Source organism: Oncorhynchus nerka, unplaced genomic scaffold (assembly GCF_034236695.1).
Source record: "Oncorhynchus nerka isolate Pitt River unplaced genomic scaffold, Oner_Uvic_2.0 unplaced_scaffold_2573, whole genome shotgun sequence".
NCBI classification, from domain to species: Eukaryota; Metazoa; Chordata; class Actinopteri; order Salmoniformes; family Salmonidae; genus Oncorhynchus; species Oncorhynchus nerka.
In genome coordinates, this window is record NW_027038725.1 from 11,489 (window position 1) to 30,803 (window position 19,315).

The 19,315-nt window shown below is 39.2% G+C and overlaps 1 long non-coding RNA gene across 3 annotated transcripts; it reads left to right on the plus strand.

Annotated features, from left to right (window-relative positions):
- Positions 1-1,143: 1,143 nt before the first annotated feature.
- Positions 1,144-18,603, plus strand: LOC135567125 (uncharacterized). Of its 3 annotated transcripts, XR_010462264.1 has the most exons (4): positions 1,144-1,580; positions 2,005-2,104; positions 7,784-7,840; positions 18,328-18,603. It is a non-coding gene; the product is annotated as an uncharacterized LOC135567125 (long non-coding RNA). The 3 variants fall into 3 exon arrangements; XR_010462262.1 differs by lacking the exon at positions 18,328-18,603 and having other exon boundaries at positions 1,153-1,580; positions 7,784-8,056; XR_010462263.1 differs by lacking the exon at positions 7,784-7,840 and having other exon boundaries at positions 1,161-1,580.
- The last annotated feature ends 712 nt before the right edge of the window (positions 18,604-19,315 follow it).

Consider the following 19,315-nt stretch of genomic DNA (forward strand, 5'->3'; position numbering starts at 1 on the left):
GGTAATAATGATACAATATGAATAACATTCCACCATGAGGTCACTAGGTAATAATGATACAATATGAATAACATTCCACCATGAGGTCACTAGGTAATAATGATACAATATGAATAACATTCCACCATGAGGTCACTAGGTAATAATGATACAATATGAAAAACATTCCACCATGAGGTCACTAGGTAATAATGATACAATATGAATAACATTCCACCATGAGGTCACTAGGTAATAATGATACAATATGAATAACATTCCACCATGAGGTCACTAGGTAATAATGATACAATATGAATAACATTCCACCATGAGGTCACTAGGTAATAATGATACAATATGAATAACATTCCACCATGAGGTCACTAGGTAATAATGATACAATATGAATAACATTCCACCATGAGGTCACTAGGTAATAATGATACAATATGAATAACATTCCACCATGAGGTCACTAGGTAATAATGATACAATATGAAAAACATTCCACCATGAGGTCACTAGGTAATAATGATACAATATGAATAACATTCCACCATGAGGTCACTAGGTAATAATGATACAATATGAATAACATTCCACCATGAGGTCACTAGGTAATAATGGTAAAATATGAATAACATTCCACCATGAGGTCACTAGGTAATAATGATACAATATGAATAACATTCCACCATGAGGTCACTAGGTAGTAATGGTACAATATGAATAACATTCCACCATGAGGTCACTAGGTAATAATGATACAATATGAATAACATTCCACCATGAGGTCACTAGGTAATAATGGTACAATATGAATAACATTCCACCATGAGGTCACTAGGTAATAATGATACAATATGAATAATATTCCACCATGAGGTCACTAGGTAATAATGGTACAATATGAATAACATTCCACCATGAGGTCACTAGGTAATAATGATACAATATGAATAACATTCCACCATGAGGTCACTAGGTAATAATGGTACAATATGAATAACATTCCACCATGAGGTCACTAGGTAATAATGATACAATATGAATAACATTCCACCATGAGGTCACTAGGTAATAATGATACAATATGAATAACATTCCACCATGAGGTCACTAGGTAATAATGGTACAATATGAATAACATTCCACCATGAGGTCACTAGGTAATCTGACTGCAGGAAAGCAGTAGCTACACAGCGATGTTATTGGAAACACAAGGATTTTCTGGTAAACAGGTTAAACTGGGTTTCTGATGATGCTGACATGGGGTCAGAGCTACTAAACTTTAACAGAAATGATGGAGTCCTAAATTAATCAGTAACAAAAATTACACAAAGTTTCCTGACATTGGGGAGGTGAATAAACGGTTCCCAAGGTTTCATTCTCAACACAAAGGAAACTCTCACTGACTTGACATGTTCTGGTTTTGAATTCAGGCTGCAAGGTAAGAATCCTACCAGGGATTATTCATGTAGGATGTTGGTAGAAAGTTGAAGATACAGAGCCACTTGTCATCAGAAAGGTACTCTCTCAGCAGAACCGAAAATATTTCAATGACTTGACATCTTCTGGTTGTGAATTCAGGCTACAAGGTAAGACTTTTCCCAGGGATTATTGTAAAGTGTGAAGAGAAATTAAATGTATGGTGTAATTTTAGTTTAGTGAATGACAGTAAAACACTCAGATGTAACAGTCCATTTCACCTGGGACAGCTACGTGACAGTTCAATCATACAAAATGGCGCTAACTGGGGCATAGGCAAGTCACATTCAATAACATGTTGTTCATATAGCTAACTGGGTGTAGTCAAGTCACATTCAATAACATGTTGTTCATATAGCTAACTGGGTGTAGTCAAGTCACATTCAATAACATGTTGTTCATATAGCTAACTGGGTGTAGTCAATGAAATGAAAAAAAAACATATTGTTCATATATTCGTATATTGTGGATATTTTACAATTTGTATATTTATTCATGTATTATAGTTCAATGACATGTTGGATCTCTGTTTAGGGGTCATTGCCCTGAAAATGAGTCTCTCTGGGGAGAGAGAGGAGGGCGGCCATGCCTCGAAAATGAGTCTCTCTGGGGAACATGACACCAAAGCTAAGAGGTGAGATTACAATTTTGTTTAAGAATTTATGAAGAGTTTATATCCATAATTTTTTCACATTTGTGTTTTTTCATCAGAAATGAAGTCTTCTTGGTACCTTCATGTGTAAAATATTACTGTTCTAAGATTCATAGATTTGAGTGTCTGATACTTTCCCCTAAACGTCAACTGAGCGGTGCAGAGACACCATTCAAATGTGTGCAGATTCATCACATCTTCAGCTGGAAACACTAAGTGATGTTGTCCATCTGTGACCAAAGAGAAAGTGGTCTTAGTTCAATTCTATGAAATGATTTAGTATTTATTTTCATTTTGGGGGCTGAACATCACAGCGAATATTGTTACATCACAGCGGATATTGTTACATCACAGCGAATATTGTTACATTCTCTAGATTCTCAAGTTTAATTTGATCTATAGAGCCCCACAGTGGAGGTGTCATAATACCCATAACACCTAGCGGTCAAACAGGGAAATGGTTCCAATAGTTTTATAGAGCCCCACAGTGGAGGTGTCATAATACCCATAACACCTAGCGCTCAAACAGGGAAATGGTTCCAATAGTTTTATAGAGCCCCACAGTGGAAGTGTCATAATACCCATAACACCCAGCGGTCAAACAGGGAAATGGTTCCAATAGTTTTATAGAGCCCCACAGTGGAAGTGTCATAATACCCATAACACCTAGCGCTCAAACAGGGAAATGGTTCCAATAGTTTTATAGAGCCCCACAGTGGAGGTGTCATAATACCCATAACACCTAGCGGTCAAACAGGGAAATGTTTCCAATAGTTTATAGAGCCCCACAGTGGAGGTGTTATAGTACCCATAACACCTAGCGGTCAAACAGGGAAATGTTTCCAATAGTTTATAGAGCCCCACAGTGGAGGTGTTATAGTACCCATAACACCTAGCGGTCAAACAGGGAAATGGTGCCAATAGTTTTATAGAGCCCCACAGTGGAGGTGTCATAGTACCCATAACACCTAGCGGTCAAACAGGGAAATGTTTCCAATAGTTTATAGAGCCCCACAGTGGAGGTGTTATAGTACCCATAACACCTAGCGGTCAAACAGGGAAATGTTTCCAATAGTTTTATAGAGCCCCACAGTGGAGGTGTTATAATACCCATAACACCTAGCGGTCAAACAGGGAAATGGTTCCAATAGTTTTATAGAGCCCCACAGTGGAGGTGTCATAATACCCATAACACCTAGCGGTCAAACAGGGAAATTGTTCCAATAGTTTTATAGAGCCCCACAGTGGAGGTGTCATAATACCCATAACACCTAGCGGTCAAACAGGGAAATTGTTCCAATAGTTTTATAGAGCCCCACAGTGGAGGTGTTAGAGGGAATTGTAGAAACACTTGAGCCTTTTGGATGGACACTTCTAATGTAACAAAATAATCAGTGGTGCTGCAGTGGTGCTGCAGTGGTGCCTGGTGGGGAAGACATGGTACAACACAGTGAAGACATGCCTGGGTAATATCATGGGGAAGACATACAACACATGTGTTGTGATAATGGGGAAGTGGGTAATATCACTGGGGAAGACATGTTACAACACATGTGTTGTGATAATATAATAGTGGGTAATAATATCACATGTGTTGTGATAATAGGGGTAATAAGACATGTTACAACACATGTGTTGTGATAATAGTGGGTAATATCACTGGGTAATATCACTGGGGAAGACATGTTACACACATGTGTTGTGATAATAGTGGGTAATATAGTGGGTAATATCACTGGGGAAGACATGTTACACCACATGTGTTGTGATAATAGTGGGTAATATAGTGGGTAATATCACTGGGGAAGACATGGTACAACACATGTGTTGTGATAATTGCATTGTTTGCTCTATAACCTGCTAGTTCATATGCTTTGCAACCATGATATATAAGCCTAAGGCCCAGACAATAAGAAGACACAGTGGCAGATGCAATTCAACCACACCTTTGTTTCATCACTAAATCAGAGAGTCTGTAATAGTGGAGTCCACAACACATATTGCATTTAACAGACATCTAAAAGATACCAACAACTATTTAGTCTCATCAACGTAAGCTACATATGTGGCAGTCCATGGTTCTGATGTATGTGTGTGTGTGTGTGTGTGTGTGTGTGTGTGTGTGTGTGTGTGTGTGTGTGTGTGTGTGTGTGTGTGTGTGTGTGTGTGTGTGTGTGTGTGTGCATGCGTGTGTGTGTGTGTTCAGCAGATTTCTCTACTTGTTGTTGATGTTGAAATTCAACACACGGACACTTGAAGTCAAACTTAAATGAATCATTTAGTTAACTGGAGAGGTTTAAACGACCTCAATGCACCACAGTAGAGAAGAGATAGCACCCTGTCACAGTCACCTGCATGGACCAAAACAGAGTGAGAGAAGAGATAGCACCCTGTCACAGTCACCTGCATGAACCAAAACAGAGTGAGAGAAGAGATAGCACCCTGTCACAGTCACCTGCATGAACCAAAACAGAGTGAGAGAAGAGATAGCACTGCCAGAGTGAGAGAAGAGATAGCACCCTGTCACAGTCACCTGCATGAACCAAAACAGAGTGAGAGAAGAGATAGCATCCTGTCACAGTCACCTGCATGAACCAAAACAGAGTGACAGAAGAGATAGCACCCTGTCACAGTCACCTGCATGAACCAAAACAGAGTGAGAGAAGAGATGGCACCCTGTCACAGTCACCTGCATGAACCAAAACAGAGTGAGAGAAGAGATGGCACCCTGTCACAGTCACCTGCATGAACCAAAACAGAGTGAGAGAAGAGATAGCACCCTGTCACAGTCACCTGCATGAACCAAAACAGAGTGAGAGAAGAGATAGCACCCTGTCACAGTCACCTGCATGAACCAAAACAGAGTGAGAGAAGAGATGGCACCCTGTCACAGTCACCTGCATGAACCAAAACAGAGTGAGAGAAGAGATGGCACCCTGTCACAGTCACCTACATGAACCAAAACAGAGTGACAGAAGAGATTCTCTTCAGCAACGAAATTCCAGAAGAACAAAACGGTCTATCACCCTGTCATACTGTTTCATTTGTTATATTTTTATTTCACCTTTATTTAACCAGGTAGGCTAGTTGAGAACACCTTTATTTAACCAGGTAGGCTAGTTGAGAACACCTTTATTTAACCAGGTAGGCTAGTTGAGAACACCTTTATTTAACCAGGTAGGCTAGTTGAGAACACCTTTATTTAACCAGGTAGGCTAGTTGAGAACATGTTCTCATTTGCAACTGCGACCTGGCCAAGTTAAAGCATAGCAGAGTGATCAGACAACACAGAGTTACACATGGAGTAAACAATTAACAAGTCAATAAATACTGTACATACCTTTATTTTATGTCCTCGGCTACTTGGCTAAAAAGCTTGGTTCGCAACTTTCGCTAGTTAACTATTAAACATTAGCCGTCTACATCTAGCTACATATTGAACTTCCATCCTCTCAGGTCAGGGGCGCAATGTATGAATTAATGATTAGTTCAGAATCAGATTTATAATCATTAGCCAGTACGGAGAATTAAGTAAAACCACAAGTCCAAATTCCTATCTCCATCTCCATGCCTCACAAAGAAGGGCACTTATTGGTAGATGGGAAAAACAAAAGCAGACATTGAATATGATTTTGAGCCTGGTGAAGTTATTATTAATTACACTTTGGATGGTGAATCAATACACCCAGTCACTACAAAGATACAGGCGTCTTCCTAACTTAGTTGCCGGAGAGGAAGGAAACCTCTCATTGATTTCAGCATGAGGCCAATGGTGACTTAAAAACAGTTACAGAGTTTAATAGCTGTGATAGGAGAACACTGAGGATGGATCAACAACTCTGATCCAGTAGTGAGTCATTTAGCAGGCGCTCTGATCCAGCAGTGAATCATTTAGCAGACGCTCTGATCCAGTAGTGAGTCATTTAGCAGACTCTCTGATCCAGTAATGAGTCATTTAGCAGGCGCTCTGATCCAGCAGTGAATCATTTAGCAGACGCTCTGATCCAGTAGTGAGTCATTTAGCAGACGGTCTGATCCAGTAGTGAGTAATTTAGCAGGCGCTCTGATCCAGTAGTGAGTCATTTAGCAGACGCTCTGATCCAGTAATGAGTCATTTAGCAGACGCTCTGATCCAGTAATGAGTCATTTAGCAGACGCTCTGATCCAGTAGTGAGTATTTTAGCAGACGCTCTGATCCAGTAGTGAGTCATTTAGCAGGCCCTCTGATCCAGTAGTGAGTCATTTAGCACACTCTCTGATCCAGTAATGAGTCATTTAGCAGACGCTCTGATCCAGTAATGAGTCATTTAGCAGACGCTCTGATCCAGTAGTGAGTCATTTAGTAGACTCTCTGATCCAGTAGTGGGGGACCTGATCCTAGATCATAATGAATAAGATTACATGGAGAGGGGGGACCTGATCCTAGATCATAATGAATCAGATTACATGGAGAGGGGGGACCTGATCCTAGATCATAATGAATCAGATTACATGGAGAGGGGGACCTGATCCTAGATCATAATGAATCAGATTACATGGAGAGGGGGACCTGATCCTAGATCATAATGAATCAGACTAGATGGAGAGGGGGACCTGATCCTAGATCATAATGAATCAGATTACATGGAGAGGGGGGACCTGATCCTAGATCATAATGAATCAGATTACATGGAGAGGGGACCTGATCCTAGATCATAATGAATCAGATTACATGGAGAGGAGGACCTGATCCTAGATCATAATGAATCAGATTACATGGAGAGGGGACCTGATCCTAGATCATAATGAATCAGATTACATGGAGAGGGGGACCTGATCCTAGATCATAATGAATCAGATTACATGGAGAGGGAGACCTGATCCTAGATCATAATGAATCAGATTACATGGAGAGGGGGGACCTGATCCTAGATCATAATTAATCAGATTAAATGGAGAGGGGGGACCTGATCCTAGATCATAATTAATCAGATTACATGGAGAGGGGGACCTGATCCTAGATCATAATGAATCAGATTAGATGGAGAGGTGGACCTGATCCAGATCATAATGAATCAGATTAGATGGACAGGAGGAGCTGATCCTAGATCATAATGAATCAGATTACATGGAGAGGGGGGACCTGATCCTAGATCATAATGAATCAGATTACATGGAGAGGGAGACCTGATCCTAGATCATAATGAATCAGATTACATGGAGAGGGGGGACCTGATCCTAGATCATAATTAATCAGATTACATGGAGAGGGGGGACCTGATCCTACATCATAATGAATCAGATTACATGGAGAGGGGGACCTGATCCTAGATCACAATGAATCAGATTACATGGAGAGGGGGAGACCTGATCCTAGATCATAATGAATCAGATTAGATGGAGAGGGGGAGCTGATCCTAGATAGTAATGAATCAGATTAGATGGAGAGGTGGACCTGATCCTAGATCATAATGAATCAGATTAGATGGACAGGAGGAGCTGATCCTAGAGCAACGCTCCTCTTCTGGGACACTGCCTTTATGAAACAGAACACATAGTTGTAAAGTCTAGTTACAGCAGGTGTTTACTGCCATCTAGTGGAAGATACCAATACAACACTTTATTATCAGGGTGGGGAGGCGGCTGAGCTGAAACTGAAAGTAAAGTTGTTCTTTTGTTCAGGATCCATTTTGAGACGACAGAGCAGAAAAGACTATATGGAGATTATTGAAAAATAAAGTAAGTATTTCTGAACAATAATCTATTCTAATGGACAGAATAAGATAATTAATACCTGGAATGAGATATTACTATTTAGTAGAACTGCTACTTGAGCTGAGTTGCTGACAGACAGCAGATTTCAAAGTGTAAACTAATCAGTAGGCCGACATGTTATCAGTAAAACGTCTGGTAAAGATGGTGGAAGAGCTTTTCAATTATATGATTTTATGTTTATCTCAGGGTTTCTGAATCCTTTTGTTCTTACCAGCACTTACACTCCTGATTCAACTAATCATCACATATTTTAAAATAATTTAATATTCGAGGCAAACAAATGAACATTCTCAAATGAAAACCCTTTGGGTTTGTAGGACTGCTTACAATTATTAAAGTCCTACAGTAACTCACATCTTGGAGAAAAAAACACAGCTAAACTTGGTTTCGAGTAAATTAATGTTTATCAAAAATAATGTAAGAGAGATGTCTTGAAGAAACGCGTCTGGGTTTAGAACTCAGTGTCTCAGTGCCCTGCGCGACAGTGGGAGTATCGTTTTGCATGGCCCGGTGCTACAGCTGAGTGGACATATAATTTATGGACCAATGGAATGGTCTAAAATGCTTAAACTCTGCTCCCCCGGGGAGCCGGGCAATGCACAACTAATTCCCCCAGTGACCGTTACTTTATTTCCTGATATGAAATGGAAAGTAATTTTGTAGCTGACGCAGTTCCAGAATGTCTGTTGAAACTGTGTCTCATATGGAACGTTAGAACAGTGGTGGAAACAGAACTCAGTTCCAGAATGTCTGTTGAAACTGTGTCTCATATGGAACGTTAGAACAGTGGTGGAAACAGAACTCAGTTCCAGAATGTCTGTTGAAACTGTGTCTCATATGGAACGTTAGAACAGTGGTGGAAACAGAACTCAGTTCCAGAATGTCTGTTGAAACTGTGTCTCACATGGAACGTTAGAACAGTGGTGGAAACAGAACTCAGTTCCAGAATGTCTGTTGAAACTGTGTCTCATATGGAACGTTAGAACAGTGGTGGAAACAGAACTCAGTTCCAGAATGTCTGTTGAAACTGTGTCTCATATGGAACGTTAGAACAGTGGTGGAAACAGAACTCAGTTCTCAAACTGGAGTAAAAGTAAAGATTCCTTAATAGAAAATGACTCAAGTAAAAGTGAAAGTCACCCAGTAAAATACTACTTCAGGAAAAGTCTAGAAGTATTTGGTTTTAAATATAATTAAATATCAAAAGTAAAAGTAAAGTTGTAATAATTGAAAACTCCTTATATTAAGAAAACCAGACTGCACAATGTTCTTGTTATTTTAATTTATGGATAGCCAGGGTCACACTCCAACACTCAGACACCATTTAAAAACAAAGCATTTGTGTTTAGTGAGTCCTCCAGATCAGAGGCATTAGGGATGACCAGCGATGTTCTGTTGATAATTGTGCAAATTGGACAATTTTCTGTCCTGCTAAGCATTCAAAATGTAATGAGTACCTTTGGCTGTCAGGGAAAATATACGGAGTAAAAAGTACATCATTCTATTTATGAATGTAGTGAAGTGAAAGTAAAAGTTGTTCAAAAATATAAATAGTAAAGTAAAGGACAGATACCCACAAAAACTACTGAAGTAGTACTTTAAAGTATTTTACTGAAGTACTTTACACCACTGCATTAGAAGACAGATAAATGTGTTGATTTGAAGGAAATTCTATTCTACTGTATCTTAGTCTATGCATTACTCATCTCATATGTATATACTGTAATCTATTCTACTGTATCTTAGTCTATGCATTACTCATCTCATATGTATATACTGTAATCTATTCTACTGTATCTTAGTCTATTCATTACTAATCTCATATGTATATACTGTATTCTATACTATTCTACTGTATCTTAGTCTATGCATTACTCATCTCATATGTATATACTCTATTCTATTCTACTGTATCTTAGTCTATGCATTACTCATCTCATATGTATATACTGTATACTATTCTACTGTATCTTAGTCTATGTATTACTCATCTCATATGTATATACTCTATTCTATTCTACTGTATCTTAGTCTATGTATTACTCATATCATATGTATATACTGTATTCTATACTATTCTACTGTATTTTAGTCTATGCCGCTCTGACATTGTGACCAATAACATTTGATTTGATTTAGATTAGGTGATATACACTACATGACCAAAAGTATGTGGACACTTGCTAGTCGAACATCTCATTCCAAAATCATAGGCATTCCTATGGAGTTGGTCCCCCTTTGCTGCTATAACAGCCTCCACTCTTCTGGGAAGACTTTCCACTAGATGTTGGAACATTGCTGCGGGGACTTGCTTCCGTTCAGCCACAAGAGCATTAGGGAGGTCGGGCACTGATGTTGGGTGATTGGGCCTGGCTCGCAGTCGGCATTCCAATTCATCCCAAAGGTGTTCAATGGAGTTGAGGTCAGGGCTCTGTGCAGGCCAGTCAAGTTCTTCCACACCGATCTCGACAAGCCATTACTGTATGGACCTCGCTTTGTGCACGGGGATATTGTCATGCTGAAACTGGAAAGGGCCTTCCCCAAACTGCCCAAGACTATTTTTCCTCCGCCACCAAACTTTACAGTTGGCACAATGCATTCGGACAGGAAGCGTTTTCCTGGCATCCACCAAACCCAGATTCCACTGCTCCAGAGTCCAATGGCAGCGAGCTCTACACCACTCAAGCCGATGCTTGGCATTGCGCAAGGTGATCTTGTGTGCGGCTGCTTGGCCATGGAAATCCATTTCATGAAGCTCCCGATGAACAGTTATTTTGCTGACATTGCAGTTTGGAACTCGGTAGTGAGTGTTGCAACCGAGGACAGATCATTTTTATGTGCTTCCACACTTGGCGAGCCAGTCCTCTGAGCTTGAGTGGCCTACCACTTCACTGTTGAGCCGTTGTTGCTCCGAGACGTTTCCACTTCACAATAATAGCACTTACAGTTGACCGGGGCAGCTCTAGCAGGGCAGATATTTGACAAACTGACATGTTGGAAAGGTGGCATCCTATGACGGTGCCACGTTGAAAGGCACTGAGATCTTCAGTTAGGTCATTCTACTGCCAATGTTTGTTTATGGAAATTGCATGGCTGGCTGTCCGACTTTATACACCTGTCAGCAACTGGTGTGGCTGAAATAGAATCCACTAATTTGAAGGGGTGTCCACATATGTTTGCATATACAGTGTAGATTCTCTGTCCTGCTACTGGTAGGACTATAACATTATGTGAACTGATCTGAACAGGTTTAGGCTGGTCATCGATGACATGTATGCTATATCTGAGGTATAGACTTTCATCTGCATATCACTAACAAACTGCTAGTATACATTATAACCTAGTCTACTTTACATAATATAAAATCTACATATCACTAACAACCCCACTACTATACATTATAACCTAGCCTACTTTACATAATATAAAATCTACATATCACTAACAACCCCACTACTATACATTATAACCTAGCCTACTTTACATAATATAAAATCTACATATCACTAACAACCCCACTACTATACATTATAACCTAGCCTACTTTACATAATATAAAATCTACATATCACTAACAACCCCACTACTATACATTATAACCTAGCCTACTTTACATAATATAAAATCTACATATCACTAACAACCCCACTACTATACATTATAACCTAGCCTACTTTACATAATATAAAATCTACATATCACTAACAACCCCACTACTATACATTATAACCTAGCCTACTTTACATAATATAAAATCTACATATCACTAACAACCCCACTACTATACATTATAACCTAGTCTACTTTACATAATATAAAATCTACATATCACTAACAACCCCACTACTATACATTATAACCTAGTCTACTTTACATAATATAAAATCTACATATCACTAACAACCCCACTACTATACATTATAACCTAGCCTACTTTACATAATATAAAATCTACATATCACTAACAACCCACTACTATACATTATAACCTAGCCTACTTTACATAATATAAAATCTACATATCACTAACAACCCACTACTATACATTATAACCTAGTCTACTTTACATAATATAACATCTACATATCACTAACAACCCACTACTATACATTATAACCTAGTCTACTTTACATAATATAACATCTACATATGACTAACAACCCCACTACTATACATTATAATCTAGTCTACTTTACATAATATAACATCTACATATCACTAACAACCCACTACTATACATTATAACCTAGTCTACTTTACATAATATAACATCTACATATCACTAACAACCCACTACTATACATTATAACCTAGTCTACTTTACATAATATAACATCTACATATCACTAACAACCCCACTACTATACATTATAACCTAGTCTACTTTACATAATATAACATCTACATATCACTAACAACCCCACTACTATACATTATAACCTAGTCTACTTTACATAATATAACATCTACATATCACTAACAACCCACTACTATACATTATAACCTAGTCTACTTTACATAATATAACATCTATATATCACTAACAACCCACTACTATACATTATAACCTAGTCTACTTTACATAATATAACATCTACATATCACTAACAACCCCACTACTATACATTATAACCTAGTCTACTTTACATAATATAACATCTACATATCACTAACAACCCACTACTATACATTATAACCTAGCCTACTTTACATAATATAAAATCTACATATCACTAACAACCCACTACTATACATTATAACCTAGTCTACTTTACATAATATAACATCTATATATCACTAACAACCCCACTACTATACATTATAACCTAGTCTACTTTACATAATATAACATCTACATATCACTAACAACCCACTACTATACATTATAACCTAGCCTACTTTACATAATATAACATCTACATATCACTAACAACCCCACTACTATACATTATAACCTAGTCTACTTTACATAATATAACATCTACATATCACTAACAACCCACTACTATACATTATAAAAGCCTACTTTACATAATATAACATCTACATATCACTAACAACCCACTACTATACATTATAACCTAGTCTACTTTACATAATATATCATGATCATCCCACTACTATACATTATAACCTAGAAACTTTACATAATATAACAATCACTAACAACCCCAGGTACTATACATTATAACCTAGTCACTACATAAAACTCCATATCACTAAAACCTACTATACATTATAACCTAGCCTAATACATAATATAACATCTACATATCACTAACAACCCACTACTATACATTATAACCTAGTCTACTTTACATAATATAACATCTACATATTAACAACCCCATTATACACACTAACATCTACTTTACTAATATACCTAGTCTACTATACATAATATAACATCTACATATCACTAACAACCCACTACTATATAATAGCCTACTAACATAATATAACTATCACTATCACTAACAACCCACTACTATACATTATAACCTAGCCTACTACATAATATAACATACATATCACTAACAACCCACTACTATACATTATAACAGGACCTACTTTATAATATAACATTATCACTAACCGGGTGGAGACTACTATACATAACATAAGATGTTCATAATATCACTAACAACCCACTACTATACATTATAACCTAGTCTACTTTACATAATATAACATCAACATAACAACCCCTAACAATAAACTACTTATAATATAACATTACATATCACTACAACCTACTACTACATTATTAGTCTACTTTAATATAACATCTAAATATCACTAAAAACCCCACTACTATACATTATAACCTAGCCCTACTACTGAGACATACCTAATATAACATACTGTCTAATAACCCCACTAACAAACAGTACATAATATACATTATTATTACATTATAACCGGGATGGGGATGTTGTCTACTTTATAATAATATAACATATCACTTTAACAACCCCACTTACTATTACATTATAATTATTATTGTCTACTTTACATAATATAACATCTACAATCACTAACATTACCCATTACTATACATTATAATTAGTTGCTTTACATAATATAACATATCACTAACAAACACTACTATACATTATAATTATCTACTTTACATAATATAAATATCACATAACTAACAACCCCACTACTATACATTAAATCACCTACTGTTTCTATAATGTTAGTAAATGTTTTACTTTTCAAAGAGATAATGAATACAATCAGAACAAATCAAATGTCATTTAATAAAACCAACATTTGGATCTCTGTTTAGGGATCATCTCTAAAATGAGTCTCTCTGGGGACAGAGAGGAGGGGGCCCTGCCTCTAAAACCTAGTCTCTCTGAAACATGACACCAAAGCTAAGAGGTAAGATGATAATTTAATGAATAATTTATACTCTACTATACATTAAGTTTATTTCCAAAATAAATAGCTATCTTAAGATGAATTACATAACTTACTGTAAATCACTCACTACTATACAGCATCTGCTAAATCAGGTGGTTCTTATAACAGTCTGTGGAGGCACTGCAGGGGTTCTCAATGACCGGGGGTCTGTGGAGGTATAACAAGGGGTTCTCAATCTGGGGTCAATGGATTTCCCAATCCGGGATCTGTGGATAACTGTCCAGGGCCAAAAACCTTCTGGAGGTACATTCTCAGGGGTTAGTTTCAAAATAACAGTCTGTGGAAAGCATAAAATCCGGGGTCTGTGGAGTGTACTGCAGGGTTCTCAGTGTGAGGGTCTGTGGAGGTACTGTCAGGGGTTCTAACAAACAGGTCTGTGGAGGTCCTCTTATTGGTGGAGGTTACCAGGGATCTCAATCCATAAATGGTCTGATGGGAAATACTGCAGGGGTTCTGTTTCATCCGGGGTCTGTGGAGTACTGCAGTTTAGAATTGTCAAAGACAATAATCCTAGGGGTTCTCAAAGGGGTCTGTGGAGGTACTGCAGGGGTTCTCAATACCATGGGTGAAATGTGGAGGTACTGTCACTGGGTTAATCTCCTGGGTCTGTGGAGGTACTTTTCAAAGGGGTTCTCAATGGGTCTGTGGAGGTACTGGAGGGGTTCTCCCTGTCTGTGGAAAATGAGTTCTCTCTGGGGAGTCTGAGAGGACTGGGGGCCCTGCCTCTAAAATGCAGGGGGTTCTCTCTGGGGTCTCTGGGGGAGGTACTGAGGGGCCCTGCCTCTAAAATTCATCTCTCTGAGGACATGACACCAAAGATAAGAGGAAGATGATAATTTAATGAATAATTTATAAAGTTTATTTCTCAAAATAAATAGCTATCTTAAGATGAATGCACTTCTGTAAATCACTCTGGATAAGAGCATCTGCTAAATCAGGAGTTCTCAATCCGGGGTCTGTGGAGGTACTGCAGGGGTTCTCAATCTGGGGTCTGTGGAGGTACTGCAGGGGTTCTCAATCCGGGGTCTGTGGAGGTACTGCAGGGGTTCTCAATCCGGGGTCTGTGGAGGTACTGCAGGGGTTCTCAATCCGGGGTCTGTGGAGGTACTGCAGGGGTTCTCAATCCGGGGTCTGTGGAGGTACTGCAGGGGTTCTCAATCCGGGGTCTGTGGAGGTACTGCAGGGGTTCTCAATCCGGGGTCTGTGGAGGTACTGCAGGGGTTCTCAATCCGGGGTCTGTGGAGGTACTGCAGGGGTTCTCAATCCGGGGTCTGTGGAGGTACTGCAGGGGTTCTCAATCCGGGGTCTGGGGAGGTACTGCAGGGGTTCTCAATCCGGGGTCTGTGGAGGTACTGCAGGGGTTCTCAATCCGGGGTCTGTGGAGGTACTGCAGGGGTTCCACGGCACCCTGACTGTACTCGTTGCAATGTCAGACATTTGATAGGATTTTTACATGACACAACCACTTTGCCTTCTCTTAATTATTGACTAATATAATGGAATGCATATTTTAACCAATTGTGATGGTTGTTACCAGCAGAATATTGACAATATAACTGTTACATCAACACTCTCTTCACACCCGTTTAACAACTCTAAATATCTTTGGCATAGTAGGCATCAAGTCCCTTCCAATAATGTTGCCTACAACGTTTCATACAATGTTCATTTTCATCGAACACATATTACACCCTAGACGCCTTCAACTGCCCAATTTATATCCATCCCCAATTTAGGAGTATTTTTTAACAATATGATGTTGCGCTCCAAAGGGAGAACTTGAAATAACATGATGTAGATAATTAAATCACCAAAAGAAAAACGTGTTTAGAAAACAAGGTTCCTTATAAAAAGGCTTCTATCACTTCCTTAAAATATGAAATCAATAAAAGTTATATATATTTTGGGGTTCAGTGAAGAAGAACCTCTATAGTTCTGATCAACAAAAGGTTCATGTTTTGAGGATGTGAACCCAGCAGCCATCCAGTGGTCAGATCAATTCCACCTGTTTTTTCCAGCGCCCGGCCCGGGATTCGAACCAGCCACCCTTCGGTCACAGCTCCAACTCCAACCTGAATTAATCTTCAGAAATAAGCCTGAGTTAATCTGCCAAAATGAAGACAAAATGCTATGCAGTTATACATAATTATCATACATAACTCATCGCCAAAAGCACAAGACATACTGTTGCATGTAGGTCTGTATTATTTATGGGTTGATCACATAGAAATATAAAAACATTATTTTTAACTACTGCAATGCAATTACATGTGGCTCAGGAACCACTGACTCACTGCATTATTCTATAGTATTATCAAGACACCTGCTGTTAACTCTTAACTACTTAGGACACCTGCTGTTAACTCTTAACTACTTAGGACAGCTCACCAGGTGTCCTAAATATCTACTGACTAGGTGGGTAGGTAATTTAGGCAATGGGTAGGTAACTAGGTCATTTATACCCATAAGTGTAAAATGTCTTTATTCTCAGCACTTATACGACCAATTTTCTACTCAGACACTTTGGCCATATGGACCCAGATCTCAACATATTGTCATAAAAAAACTGAATGTTTGATCTCAAAATGTTGTTATAATTTTGTAAAAATGTTTGTTAAACATAATAATAAAAAATGAATATTACTAATGTAACCCACTGTAAAGACTGGGTTTAGGTTATTGTGTTGCACTGCTCATGTCCGCGTTCTGGAACTGTCCGCGTCCCCGTCCACAGAACTGTCCGTCCACGTTCGGTGTGGATATTGTCCGGTTACGCGCAGAGTGGACTGAGGTGATGTTGGGGAATATCGACGGAGTTTGTTACAGTGTTGAGACACCGAAGTTTATTGTTCAATTTGCTTTTTTCTTTACGGTGAGGGACATTATGAGTGTAGCCAGATCCTTTTCACTCTCTATCCTCGTTTCATTTTGTGGTTCACCGGATTCATCATCGAGACGAGGGACAGACGAACGACCTGCTAACTAACCAAGCTAGTCGGTACAGCTCGGTAAGCTAGCTAGCTACTCTACCAGCAGCATCCTAGTTATCCTAGCTAGTCGGTACAGCTCGGTAAACTAGCTAGCTACTCTACCAGCAGCATCCTAGTTATCCTAGCTAGTCGGTACAGCTCGGTAAGTTAGCTAGCTACTCTACCAGCAGCATCCTAGTTATCCTAGCTAGTCGTTACAGCTCGGTAAGCTAGCTAGCTACTCTACCAGCAGCATCCTAGTTGTCCTAGCTAGTCGGTACAGCTCGGTAAGCTAGCTAGCTACTCTACCAGCAGCATCCTAGTTGTCCTAGCTAGCTACTCTACCAGCAGCATCCTAGTTATCCTAGCTAGTCGGTACAGCTCGGTAAGCTAGCTAGCTACTCTACCAGCAGCATCCTAGTTACCATAGCTACCACTACATCATCACCGGCTCCCAGCAGTTGTTTCTTCCACCTGTTAAATCCCGTGTGCTAGCTCCTCTCTTCTGACGGATCTGGCCAGACTGCATCCTAGTTACCATAGCTACCACTACCTCTGTCACCGGCTCTTCACTAGATGGTTGTAACTTTAGTGTTTAAACCTCTGTGTCCAAGGACCAAACTTTTGAATATTATTTTCAGGGCACCTCAATAGCAGGTATTGAACACCGGGTAAATAATCACTAGTCAGAACCTCAACCTCAGTATACATTCATTATAAAAATCATCTTAATATCTGATCGTGTGAGTAAACAACCTCGAGAGTGCGTCTTCCAGCCCTCCAATAAATTACATCATTCAACCCTCCCGGTTAGTAAATTTACGTCAACATCCCCCGGAGAGGCAGAGTAACGACACCAGCCTTTTAGCGGGGCTGACAGACTGACTACAACGCTCGCGTCGATAAATTAATCTCATTAAAAATGACACACTGCTCGCGCGCGTTAACTAACGTCTAGAAGTCAGTTCTATTTGTGAAACTCTTCTTATGTTTCCCCATCTGAGCTCAGAGTAGATGAGAGATGTAATGTTTGTCTCTGTTGTGTTGAAGACCAATCAAGCAGGAGAGACCAGCCTCCCCTGTTCCCAGCTGTGTGTCCATGAAGAGTGACTGGTCTATGGATCGTCCTATAGTGTTTAGAGAGGGAGACTTTTCTACTGAACAAAGGTAAGAAGAACTCATGGGTCCTGGTCAGTGAGTTAAACAACACTGTCTCTAGTCATTTCTCCTCCCATTTTCCAAATCCTTTTGGTTGTTTTCATAATCCATAGGCTAATCCTTTTGTCCATTTTCATAGTCCTAAAACAATATTAAACAAACACAACATTCCCTCACTGTACTCCTTGTGTCTCATTGTGGTACCTGGTACCCTGCACATTGACTCAGTACTGGTTCTCCTTATAGTCTCTAGTCTCATTATTACCTCAACTACCTGGTACCCTGCACATTGACTCAGTACTGGTTCTCCTTATAGTCTCATTATTACCTCAACTACCTGGTACCCTGCACATTGACTCAGTACTGGTTCTCCTTATAGTCTCATTATTACCTCAACTACCTGGTACCCTGCACATTGACTCAGTACTGGTTCTCCTTATAGTCTCATTATTACCTCAACTACCTGGTACCCTGCACATTGACTCATTACTGGTACTTTTATAGTCTCATTATTACCTCAACTACCTGGTACCCTGCACATTGACTCAGTACTGGTACTCCTTATAGTCTCATTATTACCTCAACTACCTGGTACCCTGCACATTGACTCAGTACTGGTTCTCCTTATAGTCTCATTATTACCTCAACTACCTGGTACCCTGCACATTGACTCAGTACTGGTACTCTTATAGTCTCATTATTACCTCAACTACCTGGTACCCTGCACATTGACTCAGTACTGGTATTCTTATAGTCTCATTATTACCTCAACTACCTGGTACCCTGCATTGACTCAGTACTGGTACTCCTTATAGTCTCAAAAAAGATCCAAGATGTAGCAGTCGGACGTGTGTTTTGTCTTGTCCCGTCCCTGTATAGT